The sequence below is a fragment of the Mytilus californianus genome, unplaced genomic scaffold (genome assembly GCF_021869535.1).
Source record: "Mytilus californianus isolate M0D057914Y unplaced genomic scaffold, xbMytCali1.0.p SCAF_6, whole genome shotgun sequence".
NCBI classification, from domain to species: domain Eukaryota; kingdom Metazoa; phylum Mollusca; class Bivalvia; order Mytilida; family Mytilidae; genus Mytilus; species Mytilus californianus.
In genome coordinates this window covers 40983466-40995929 of record NW_026262712.1, presented here as the reverse complement: position 1 = coordinate 40995929, position 12464 = coordinate 40983466, and positions in this window count along the sequence as shown.

Genomic DNA, 12464 nt, shown 5'->3' with positions numbered 1-12464 from the left:
AGTAGCATGAATAGCCCCATAAACATGGTATGTTACTAACATCTATTCATTCAAATACATGGTCCATAAGTAGCATTTAATAACCATATACTTGGTATGTTGTCAACTTCTATTCACAAAAATACATGATATTTTACTCAAATCTATTGACTAATTAAATTGTCTAAAAGTAACAAGTAATGACCACTTACACGGTGTTTGAGTACCATTTATTGAAAAAATACAAGGTCTGTAAGTAAGATCTAAAGACCAAATGTATGGTTTATACCGGCAAACAACAGTCATGTGAAGAAAAGGGTTTTATTAAATCTTTCACAGGTTTTTTTTTTTAAGATTTACAATACAATGTATTGTGTATCAGAATTTTTAGTGCACCTTACTCCCCTCCCCCGCTTTCCAAAAAATAACTAAAATACACTAACACAAAAAGTCAAACTTGAGCTAAAAAAGACACTTAAACTCTTCATCAGTAAATATACACAAATAAATAATCATATCACTATATAATTTACCTTAACATGCAAAATAATTCCAATCATGTCTACCGTCTTTTAGGTCAATTGTCCATGTTGTACGATGATAGAAATAGCTGAACGTTTTTGTTAAGCTTTACTGAGTATGAGTTGTCAAAGATAAATACAAACTTTGAAATCTGCATATCATGGTACGACATACTTCTATAATAAACCTTTTGAACATGAGCAATTTCTTATTATATAAGATAGCAATGTAAAAAAAATAGATGCAAAAGAATGATTTGATGGTAAGCCGATTTCCAAGAAGGTCTTTTTAATCATCTTAAGCATTGCAAATATGAATGCCTTCCTTCAAAGTAAACAATAATAATGAAAGCAAGCGACAATTATTATGAATTTTAAGATTCCATCAGATAAATTCCATACACTTTCTCATTGACTACACATGCAGATCACATTAAGATATTTCAAAAGATGAGAATCTACATGTGAGTAATGCTAATTAGAAACCAATGATAAAGGGTATCCCTTCTGGACACACAATCAGTCAAATTTGCACAGCAAAAGAGCAAAGGAACAGCGCCTTGTGTAGCTGTTCTTCAAATCAAAATCACAGTGACGCCTTCAAAATTCATAATATTAGAAATGGAGCGAACAAATGATTTTGTCTTCAATCAATCAGTTTTCAAGTAAAGCCAACTTTAAATGTTGAATTTCGAAAGGAATCTTCATTTCATCAGTGAAATCAAAATTAGATAAATGGTTACCATCTATCTCCAACGGCACATCACACTTTTCAAGTAAAATGATCAATAAGGATTCTGATCTTTTCTGTACTGTTGCAGTAATTATCTGTTTCAGCAGACACCATTCTCTTGTCAGAAAGTCTTTGGATAGAACTATTATGATTTTCCGACTTTTCTTTATACCTTCCATGGTCGTCTCCAATAATGTTGTACAAGAGTCATAATCAATTCCAGCAAAACCTAAAACGAATTACAATTATTTGGCAATAAGCCAACTTAATAATATATGCGTTTGTGTTTTATTTCAATTATAGTAATCAATGAAGATATGTTTGAATAATTCTATTGACAAACAAATCATTAAACATGTTATAAATCTGTTTTTTCACTCAAAAGGATACATTAATCACATAACATGATAGAGTGTACTTTTCCTAACGGCAAATAATTCAGGGATTTTCTGGTTTAAATCACATTGTAAAAGTGTGTTGTGTTTTGCAACGTTTGTGAACAGGGATGAAGGATTAGAAATTCAAAGAATAAACCAAAATAATAGTGCCGATCACTAAGAGAAAGCAATTGTAGTGTGAGACATACATAATGGCTACCTACATAAGGCTTTTAATATAAATCATATTGTCCTAGTATGTACGACTGCATTTCTCACTGCTAAATGGACACTGTATGGGTGACAGTTTTGTTTGCTAGAGAATCAACAACAAAGTAAGCATGTGTCTATACCATAAATACTAGCGTTGTGAGTGTTAAAATAGAAATTGTCTGATACTTTCTGTGATTTGAATGGGGATTTATGATACGCTCGATAATATAATATTGTATTGCTACCTTTAAAGATCTTGTCACTATCGACCATTTGTATGCTCAGCTGATGTTGTAGAAAGCATTGAACCCAACCAGTATTAACTCCACTCGTGATAATACAGAAATCATATCTCCAGTTGTGTTGAACATCCACAGGTTCCGTCTCCATTTGAACACGTTGATACACAATTTTCGGTTTTACGTCATATTCAACGACTTGTGTGGTAGATATTTTGTACTGACTGTCACCTAACTGGTCAGCTTTTAAGACGCCTTTCTTGATTAAACTAGCTTTCAAACTCTCCGCTATTTTAACCTGCTCTGCCGTGAGTGGGAAGGTTTGCAAGAAAATCAAACATTTTGAAGGACTTCTTAGATAGTCATCCCCATGAACTTTTGGTACTATTTTACGAAGGAATTCTACGTCCTTTCGTTTTCTAGCTATATATGTTAACGTATGAATGAACTCCTCGTACATATTTGATTCCTCTCCCAATCTCAAAATTGAAAATATTAATTGTTGGATATTTCCATTTCCGAACGTAAAATTTGACATCATGAATGCTCTCTTATGCCATTCTGATGCGGTCCTAAATTCTCCTAAATCAAAATAAATTGCCCCAAATGTGAATGCTGTGAAATAATTTTGACCCTTTGCGTTAAAGCACTGGTTAAGGTAATCAAGGGCTGCATGTAAGTACTCATTGTTTGAAACGGCTTCTGGTCCATTCCTGTAAAATTTCGGAAACTTAGCAAGTCTTTGACAAATTTCAGCGACTTTACACACATCCCTTGCGTTCAAATTTAGCCTAACTGACGTTTTCCCGTCCGCTAACGCCTTCTTTAATAAATCTTCCCTTCTTCCAAGAGGAAAACCTTCCAAAGAGGACATTTCCAAAAAGACTTTCATTCTGGTGGAAAAATCAAACCGGCGCAAGCAGGGGTTTTGTAATATGGAAGACGATAATTGTCTTTCAGATTTTTCCAGATATTCGATGTTTTTAGCCGGACCGAACTTGTACAATAACCAAAGACTCATTCCCTCTCGACTAAGAACAACCTCATCATCAGAAAGTTCATTATTAGCACATTGAAAAGAAGACAGAGGAGTACTAAGAAGGGCTTGAAATTGTTTGTCATTTTCATATGAGCTGTAACTTGGGTAGGCATCGGAGGGTTTATGTGTGGAAATAAGAATATGGCCAATATACGCATATGAACGAGCTCTATAAATAGTGAAGCATTCGTTGTCCTTTGGTACGTTTTCAATTACTGACCAGAATAGATTTACAGCTGTCTCACTTATGGATGTTTTGTTGCTTGTGGCCACCTCAATGTCAGGCATTCTACTGTAAGCCATTGCATAGTAAAATTTCCAAACGTAATATTTTTCTTTAGGGTACGAAGTATTTGAGAGATATTGCAATCCTTTTTCGAGCAATTCCACACTAGAATTTTTATCAAAGAAACTGTCATTTGTTTTACAGTTTAGTGCTTGAAACATCAGTCGTCGTGCATCCTGTGTGTAATTTGAGGCCTGACGAAGAACATTGTTCTTTTCTCCTATAGCAGTACTTTGTTCAACCTTGATTAGTTGTAAAGATTCTAGTAACATTTGCTGTGCTTCAATTCCGCTTCCTGTGTATTCTTCAAATAAAGCAGCATAACTTTGTTCAAGGACACTAATAGCTTTTTCAATAATGTCATTCGGATCACCGCTTTTCAAGATTGTATCTATTCTCTCTTCTAAAATTGCAGCCTTTTCTGGTAAATTGCTGTTTCTATTAAATACTGCAAGGTCAGCTAATGTATTTAAATGATTTTCGTTGTGCCTCATCTTACTTTCAAGCTTTTCAAAATTGTTCGCTTTGTTTCGACGTTTTTGTGATGGACTATCCAATACAATCAGCATTAAATCAACAACATCTTGAACTATTTGATGTTCTTTGTCTTTCGCATTGTGTAACGCTTTTTTTTCCGATTATCAATCCACGCTTGATTTGATGTATGCATCATGTTTAATTTTATACTGAATAAGCCGGGACAGATGTCGTTCAATTCTGGTTTCTTGGTCTCCATGCCGTTTCCGTTTCAGTTAATAGAAGCAGCAGCCTGTAAAGAGTATTCCCTCTGCAATAAAAAAAAAATGTATAGGTATTAAAAACATATCATATCAAATTAAAAAAGAGTGGAAATTACACTAAACTTTGGTATCGCATTCAAGAGGCAACCGACGGGTGCCACATGTGGAGCAGGATCTACTCACTCTTCCAGAGCACCTGAGATCACCCTTAATTTGTGTGGAATTCGTGTTGCTAAGTCTTTAGTTTTCTATGTTGGGTCTTATACACTTTTATTTGTCTGTTTCTTGTTTTCTTTTTTAGCCATGGCGTTGTCAGTTTATTTTTGATCTATGAGTTTTAATGTCTCTCTGGTATCTTTCGTCCCTTTTTTAAAAACGTTCCAAAAAAACAGAAGGCACGTCATTGATCAATTTAGGTATTACATTCGGTGTTTTGGAAATATTTGAACTTCTCAGAAGCTCGATATTCAAAACTCGTAAACATCCTTGATCTATTAAAACAAAAACAAAAAACAAAATCGTAGGGATGACACAATTAAAAGTACATAATTTTTCATATTTTGCATAAATCAACCATCATTTTACTACAGTTAAACAAACTATAGAGAATAATGAGCAAACCCAAAATAGTATAGTAATCTGTAGCAAGATCAGCTTGATAAAATGTATATGATTTTATATATAAAACAGCATGATTAGTTAAACATGAGTTAAGACTGTGAATTCAAAAAAAAAATAAAAAAAGGTATGCGTAATGTATCTGCAGGATAATTTGTATGGTTCGAAGCACACCTGTTCAGTTACAACGATTTGGAAAATGGTAGGGTTCATAATTCGAATAACTGTATTTTTCATAAATAGAATGCATTGATACTTTATGGTATAATATACACTGTATATGAACAACGACCTGGAACCGATTGCTACTTAGAACAAATATATAACATATTTGTATATAAGGCATGGCTAAAGATATAATTCAATATTATGTTATAGAAATTAGAAAGATACGAAAGAAATATTCAAACTAACAAAAACAACACAACCTGGTATTGCCTGGTAATGAAAAAACGTTAAACGACGTAATGTGATTTCTTGACATACAAAGCTTTCGGTTGCAATTATGTAAATGTATACAGTGCAATTTCCCATAAGAACTCCTTTTACGGCTAAAACTGTACTACTTTTTCTTTAAAGATCCGTACAAATGTATATCCTATAATGGAAAGCTCATATGCACTAATTGTTGTTCAAGGGTATACATTTTTCTCAATATACATGACATATAGGCATATGTTTAACATTTATATGCCCTGATTTTCTTAGAGTTAAAATATATATTATTATATTAAAAAATTCTGTAATAACTCTAAATTCATTTATGAATGTCCACAGATATTAATTTGACCGCTATGCATGTGTATATTTATTGGTTTACATTTCTAAGTTATGTCTCTACGAAATGAATTATACATATCATATCTGCGAAGCAGTACATGTAAGTAAATATAACCAAAGTATATATATCCTCCAAAGATGCGTGGTTTGTGAAACAGCTGTATTTACAAATTGCAACCTTTCATGTGGTACGGGTGTCTTTATTAAAAATGATAGAATTTGTTCATACTTTGCCAAAACGTAGTATATATATTGTGATATGCTCCAAATTATAATAAAAAAAAATAGGTCACCGAGCATTTTCTCAAGCTACATGTTGTGACAAAACGACACAATTTGTAGGGATTATACAAGAAAAAACATCATTGTGTGATTAGATGCTAAACTAAATGATACAACTTTGAAATAAAATACGACAAGATAGCTTTTAGAAAATGTTTTGAGAATATGAAAAGAAATGAAAGGATCACCGTACGTTTTTTCCGTCTAAAATATAGATAGCAAAATTCCATGTAGATTCCGTCAGAAAATGCACTATTTGAGAGTACCTCACCTTACAATGCCAATTTTAGAAATATTAAAAATCAAACAAAAATAATCTACGCTTGTAACCATTTTAATATTTATAAGTTAATATCCTATAAATTTGTTCTTTTAAATGATCATTCAAATTAATTATCTGCATTCTTCATCAAATTTTGCATACCAGTACTTAAATGAAAATCAGATCCAAATGTTCTCTGTTATTTGCAATTCAAGATGGCGAAAGACACCCATACTACCTTAAAGGACTAAATGTTGTCTTTAAAAGTAAAATAACACAAATATCGAACTGCAAGGTAAATCCAAAACGGTAGGTTCTATATGAAATAAATCAAAAGCTCAAACACATCTAAAGAATGAAAATCGACTGTCTTTTCCTGATTTGATAGACATTCACTTATGTAGACAATGGTGATTTAATCCTGATTATAAAGCTACATGTAGCTACACATCTGACAATACTTTGAACACCAGCAAAACAAACAGACATAATGGGTAAAAGCCGCAAAATGTTTTGCACAGCAGTCAATTTTGTAATAAAGTCGTAATTACTTAAAAAAAAGAAACAACTCTTATAACAAAGAGTCACGAAATTACATATGGACTAAGTATATACGCAAAAATGAAGGACAATAAATCAAAATTTATTATATCAAAACACCACACCTCACTTAAGCTGTATTTGACAAAAAAATTGGGGCGTCTGACGTAGACGTCCTTAATCATGGTATATGTAATTAGTTGATATACAAAATGTACATCGATGTTTTATAAAAAAAAAATGTTAATTAAGCTCGTTAGCTTCCTCCGTCTTGCATGCTATGTTTTTCTTTGTTTAAACAATAAAGATATTTCATGAACACAATAGAAACTTAAACCTCGATAAGCATCATAATATAATACATTTTACAACTAACGATATTAGACAGCCATACCAATGTTTCTAGTTAAAACACTAGTTCAATAATGAAGTTTCGTTTTCTTTATATCTATTATTTTCTTCCTAGCGAACAATTTGTTTAACAAACATAACATTTTTTTTTCTAAATTGCATCTTCAGAATATATATTTTGAGATGCAAACACAAAAACAATAAATGAAATAATTGTTCAACACATAGATTACTGAATATGGTATCATAGGCATCATGAACAAGCTAGAAATATCGTTTTTGTTGTTCTGCATTTTTGACGAGACAAAACACTTTTGGTATCAAGTGGGAAAAAAGAATAGATAACTTATTGTTTAGTAAGTCAACCAAGAAACAATAGTGGCATGGAACATTATGAAAATATCATGTAAAAGACAGGCAAACAATACCGGAGAGATATTTAAACTCATTAGTAAAACAAATTCTTTAATTGTCTCAGATATAAAGCAGAGTGTCAAACAACAGCTATTGTAACTAAACATAAAGCTTGCAAAAAGAAGTACAAATTACCAACATCTGAAAAGTAAAGCAAACGTTCCGATGTAATTGGCTTCACGGGATTTAACCAAAAAAAAAGTGTTTGCAAACATGTATGATGGTCGTTGGTCAAGAACATGTATAGACTTTCAAAGCATGATATTAACATAAACTTATATATATATCAGATACTAGATATTAGACAGACTTGTTCTGAATAACAATAAGTACTTACCAATATCAGTATTTTTCACATATCTAGTCAGCGTTTTGATTATGGTACAGGAACGTAAGAAATTGTCAAATGATTTTTTTACTTCAATACATGAAATTCAATATGTTCACTGTTAATCATATTTTCATTTAAATAGCGTATTTCTTTAGTTTAACACATTCGACATTAACCAAACCTGAAATAATTGATCAACAGAACTTACGTAACGTTTATTCCCACAAATCAATATGAATCACTTTACAAAGTTTGTCCTTTATGTTACTATTTATCAGACCAAAGTATATCTACACCTCTTATCTGACTCACCATAATTTATATACGTAGTAGAGGGAAATACTAAATCAACAGTAGAAAGCCGGCATTTTTAGTCCTTATCTATTTATGACTACACTTTGTATTTTCGGAAAATCTGAGTTACTTTTTTTTAAATTTATGAAACGACGTTGATTAATTAATGCAAACAGGGTTTATTTAGTCTTAGATGCATGATTTTTTAATTAGTATTTATTGGCTTTGAACTAGCTATCAGTAACTGCAATTACTCTCAGATCTGTACGTAGTGTCTGTTTGTTGTTGGGATATACAAGTACCCGGCCACGTCCACTCTGTGTAGTATTTCTATTTGTATCCATCTGATGAGTTAAGCCTTTTTCAACTGTTTTCCAACTGATTTTTATAGTTCGTTCTTTTGTTGTAATATTACACCCCTGTCCCAGGTTATGGGGAGGGTTAGCATCCCGCTTACATGTTTAACCCCGCCACATTCTGTATGTATGGTCAGGAGCCTGTAATACAGTGGTTGTCGTTTGTTGATGTGTAACATATTTTTTTTCGTTCATTTTTTGTACATAAAATAGGCCGTTAGTTTTCTCGTATGGATTGTTATACATTTGTCAGTCCGCACTGCATCTTCAAAATGTATACGACTGTGGTACATGTTAGCTATACAACTATAATGAATCTTTAGTTATCTATAAAAGGTAATGTCCGTACTAATCAGGAATATAAGAGTTGTTTTCTTTTTTGGCTTACACTTTGAAAACTAAAATTAACAAAAATGTCATAGTAAAGAAATGGAATTAAATATCATACGTAGTGTGTATTTGCAACTATTACACTTATAAAGGCAACAGTAGTATACCGCTGTTCGAAACTCATAAATCGATAGAGATAAAAACAAATCCGGGTTACAAACTAAAACTGATGGAAACGCATCAAATATAAGAGGAGAACAACGACACAACAAAAACACAACACTAAAAATGTAACTCACACAGAAACGAACTATAATATAACAATGGCCATTTTCTTGACTTGGTACAGGACATTTTAAGAAAAAAATGGTGGGTTGAACCTGGTTTTGTGGCATGTCAAACCTCCCGCTTTAATGGCAACGTCAAACACAACACCAAAACGACAACATCACATGACAGGACCACAATACAAATAAATGGGATAACATTTAGGACAAAGAAACACACGAATAATAGCTAACAAAAGGTACTAGGCTTAAAATTCAATACGCCAGACGTGCGTCTCGTACACACAAGACCATCCAGTGACGCTCAGATGAAAAAAGCTTGAAAGTCAAAACAAGACAAAGCCGAAGAGCACCGAGGACCAAAACTTCCAAAAAGTTGCGCCTAACACGGCCAGGGTTTTCTGCCTGGGACAAGAATATCCTTATTATTTAGAATAATTTATAATTTTGCAAACAGTAAATTTTATAAAATGACTATATAATAGATATACATGATAAAACCGAAGTGGGGACTAACTACAGAATAAAAACGGATACATTACATAAAACAACTTTATTAAACATATAAAAATACACAGCCGAGTTAGCCAAAGCATCAACGCACAAAGTGACGTCACATTTGAAATTCTAAAAATACACACAAAGTGACGTCACAATTGAATTGGTAAAAATATTTCCCAAAAAAAAAATAGGATTAGGATTGATTCAAGATTAGATTTGTAATACTGACATTACATTTATTAATAACAATGAACATTACAATACTTATTAATATCAAATTGTGGTAGTAATTAGATAATTAGTCGTATTATCTAGCTATTTCGGTGTTTCTTCTGAATCAAACTGTAAACCAAATATATCGTATAAATTTTGTTGAACCAAACTAAAATCTAATAAATGAAGGGGGTGATTAATTATCTTTACCATAACACACGAAAATAACAGAAAAGACGTTAAGACATTTGACACAATCCGACGAGAATAACAAATATAACATAAAAATTAAATACATGAATTTGGGATGGAAAGGTACCGTGACACGTCTATTAGCAATGCGGTTTCACACTTAGCAAAACAGTCACAATCGGGAATAAGTCACGTTCGGTAATTAAAAGATCAGACGACGTAGTGACAAACCACAATCTAACACGTGGTAAAAATGTCCTTAGTTAGTTTGGACAAAGACACATCGTATGGACTAACCAATTCGTGATGGTGTCCGTAAAATTTACGGAGTGTCATTTTTAATCTGTCCTCCTCATAACTTTGTTGGAGCAGTTTCTGTGTAAGGAGCACACTCCTGTATATGAAGTCCGTATAGTGCGAACAAGCACGAGAATAACGTATCAATTGAGATATGTAAACACTATAAGAAGGGGCAGAGGGTGTGTTACTGCTGAGAAATGGGAAATTGATAATTCGGAAGTTGAAATCGTCCCGTTTATCATAGATTTTCGTGTGAAGTCGTCCATCTGTGTCAATATCGTGGAAAAGATCAAGGTATGATGTAGTCCTTCTAGTATCAGTAGTATCCTTAATTTCAAGTTCACTGGGATATATGAGATGTAAGTATTGGCTGAAATATGGGTTATTCAATGATAGAACATCATCAATATATCGGAAAGTAAAATTAAAGAATTTCGCAAGGGGCTTTTTCTTTTTGTCTTTTAGAAGGTTCTGAATGAATTCTGCTTCATACGAGTACAAAAACAAATCGACCAGTAGGGGTGCACAATTAGTTCCCATTGGAATACCGACTGTCTGTTGAAATACAAATCCTCCAAACTCAACAAATATATTGTCGATCAAAAAGTCCAGCATTTTAATAATATCATCTTCAGTATATTTTCTGGTAGATTCAGTGTGGTTTTTCACAAAATATGAATTATTGTAACCCAAAACAAGAAATTTGTATCTACGATTCCCATTTTTATAGAAAAAGCGCTGTTTAATGAGATGGTGAAGTCGATCTTTCAACTGAGCATGGGGAATAGTAGTGTAAAGCGTAGAAAAATCAAAAGTCTTCATGTTGCTGCAAAATTGCAAAGATTGTGATCGAAGATTAAGCAGTAGATCTTTCGAATTTTTGAGAATCCACATCTGGTTAACACCACTGGTAGAATATATCTCATCACAATATTTTTGAAGCCCATCTTTAACTGTAAAAAGAATAGTAGTCAGTACTTTGAAAGATGTTTAGTCGACCTTTTTGATGACCCAGCTATGTATCGTTCTTTATGTGGAGTTTTGTGTAGTTTTGTTATCCAGTATAATGATGGTAAATTTTCTTCGTTTTCTTTGATGTTGATACCAAAAGAAAGAAGGACAGATTTGTGATTTTGTAAAATTTCGTCCTTGGTAAATGATGTTAAAGAATATGTAGGGCTACCAGTAGTTCTATTTATTCCAAGCTCTGTTGTGAGACATTGCAAATAATGGTTTTTACATATAAAGACAATATTATTGGAGGCTTTATCTGCTGGAACAACGACATATTTGTCATGCAAAGAGGTTAAAGCATCCACAACATCCTGATTTTTGAAAGGGTTAGTAACTCTTGTGCTCATATTGCGTCGTTGTTTTTGAATGCGCTTCTGAATGCATGATCGAATAGCTTTAATCCATTCAGACAAAGTATCCAGTTCTGGTTCGTCTGGTTTGCGCTTTACCCATTTTCTTGCATAGTCCTCAACTGCATCCATCAGTAACTTGAAATTATTTTTCCAGTTGATGGGCTGGGGAATTCTATATTTTGGTCCCTTGGCTAACAACTCTCTTAGTTGTTCATTGGTAACGATGCCAAGGTCACCAGTAATAACATGACCAGCTGGACTATACTTGTATTGTGACGATGCACAAAAGCAATCCGGAGGCTTGGATTTCACATCTTTGAGGTTAAAGGCCTCCAAAACTCTCTTGTGGTTGAAAATCTTGGATTCAATAGACTTGGTGTAAGTATAAGAAATAACAGGTGTAGCTTTATTTTTGAAGTAATCAGGTATAGTTTTTTGTACAGATTTCTGATGGAAAATTTTGCTAATATTTACAGCATCTAAGCTTTATTGGCGAATTCTACCTTAAAAACATTACGTTTTTCCTCATTTTTGGATGTAGTCGATACGGGTTTGAATAGTCTATGGTTAGCAATGTCCATGATTATTGCAACTAATCTATACAAAACATAACAAGAATCAGTAACGGAAGTATTTTGGGCCCCTTGAAATAGTAAAACAAGTGTTGACAATGGAATGGAGTATAATTTAGTTCTGATATGATGAATTCCTAAAGGTTTTTGAACAGACGTTAACAGACTATCAATTGTCACGGTGTACACAGCAGGTGGTATATATTTTCTGTGACCATGACTTCTATTTCGTCGAGCAGAAGTATCAAATAATTGTAATGTATTGACAGTACTACATCTGGGACTAGACAAAATACCTACACCATCAATTTTGTCATTGCATCCATAGGGAATGGCTGTTCCCAATT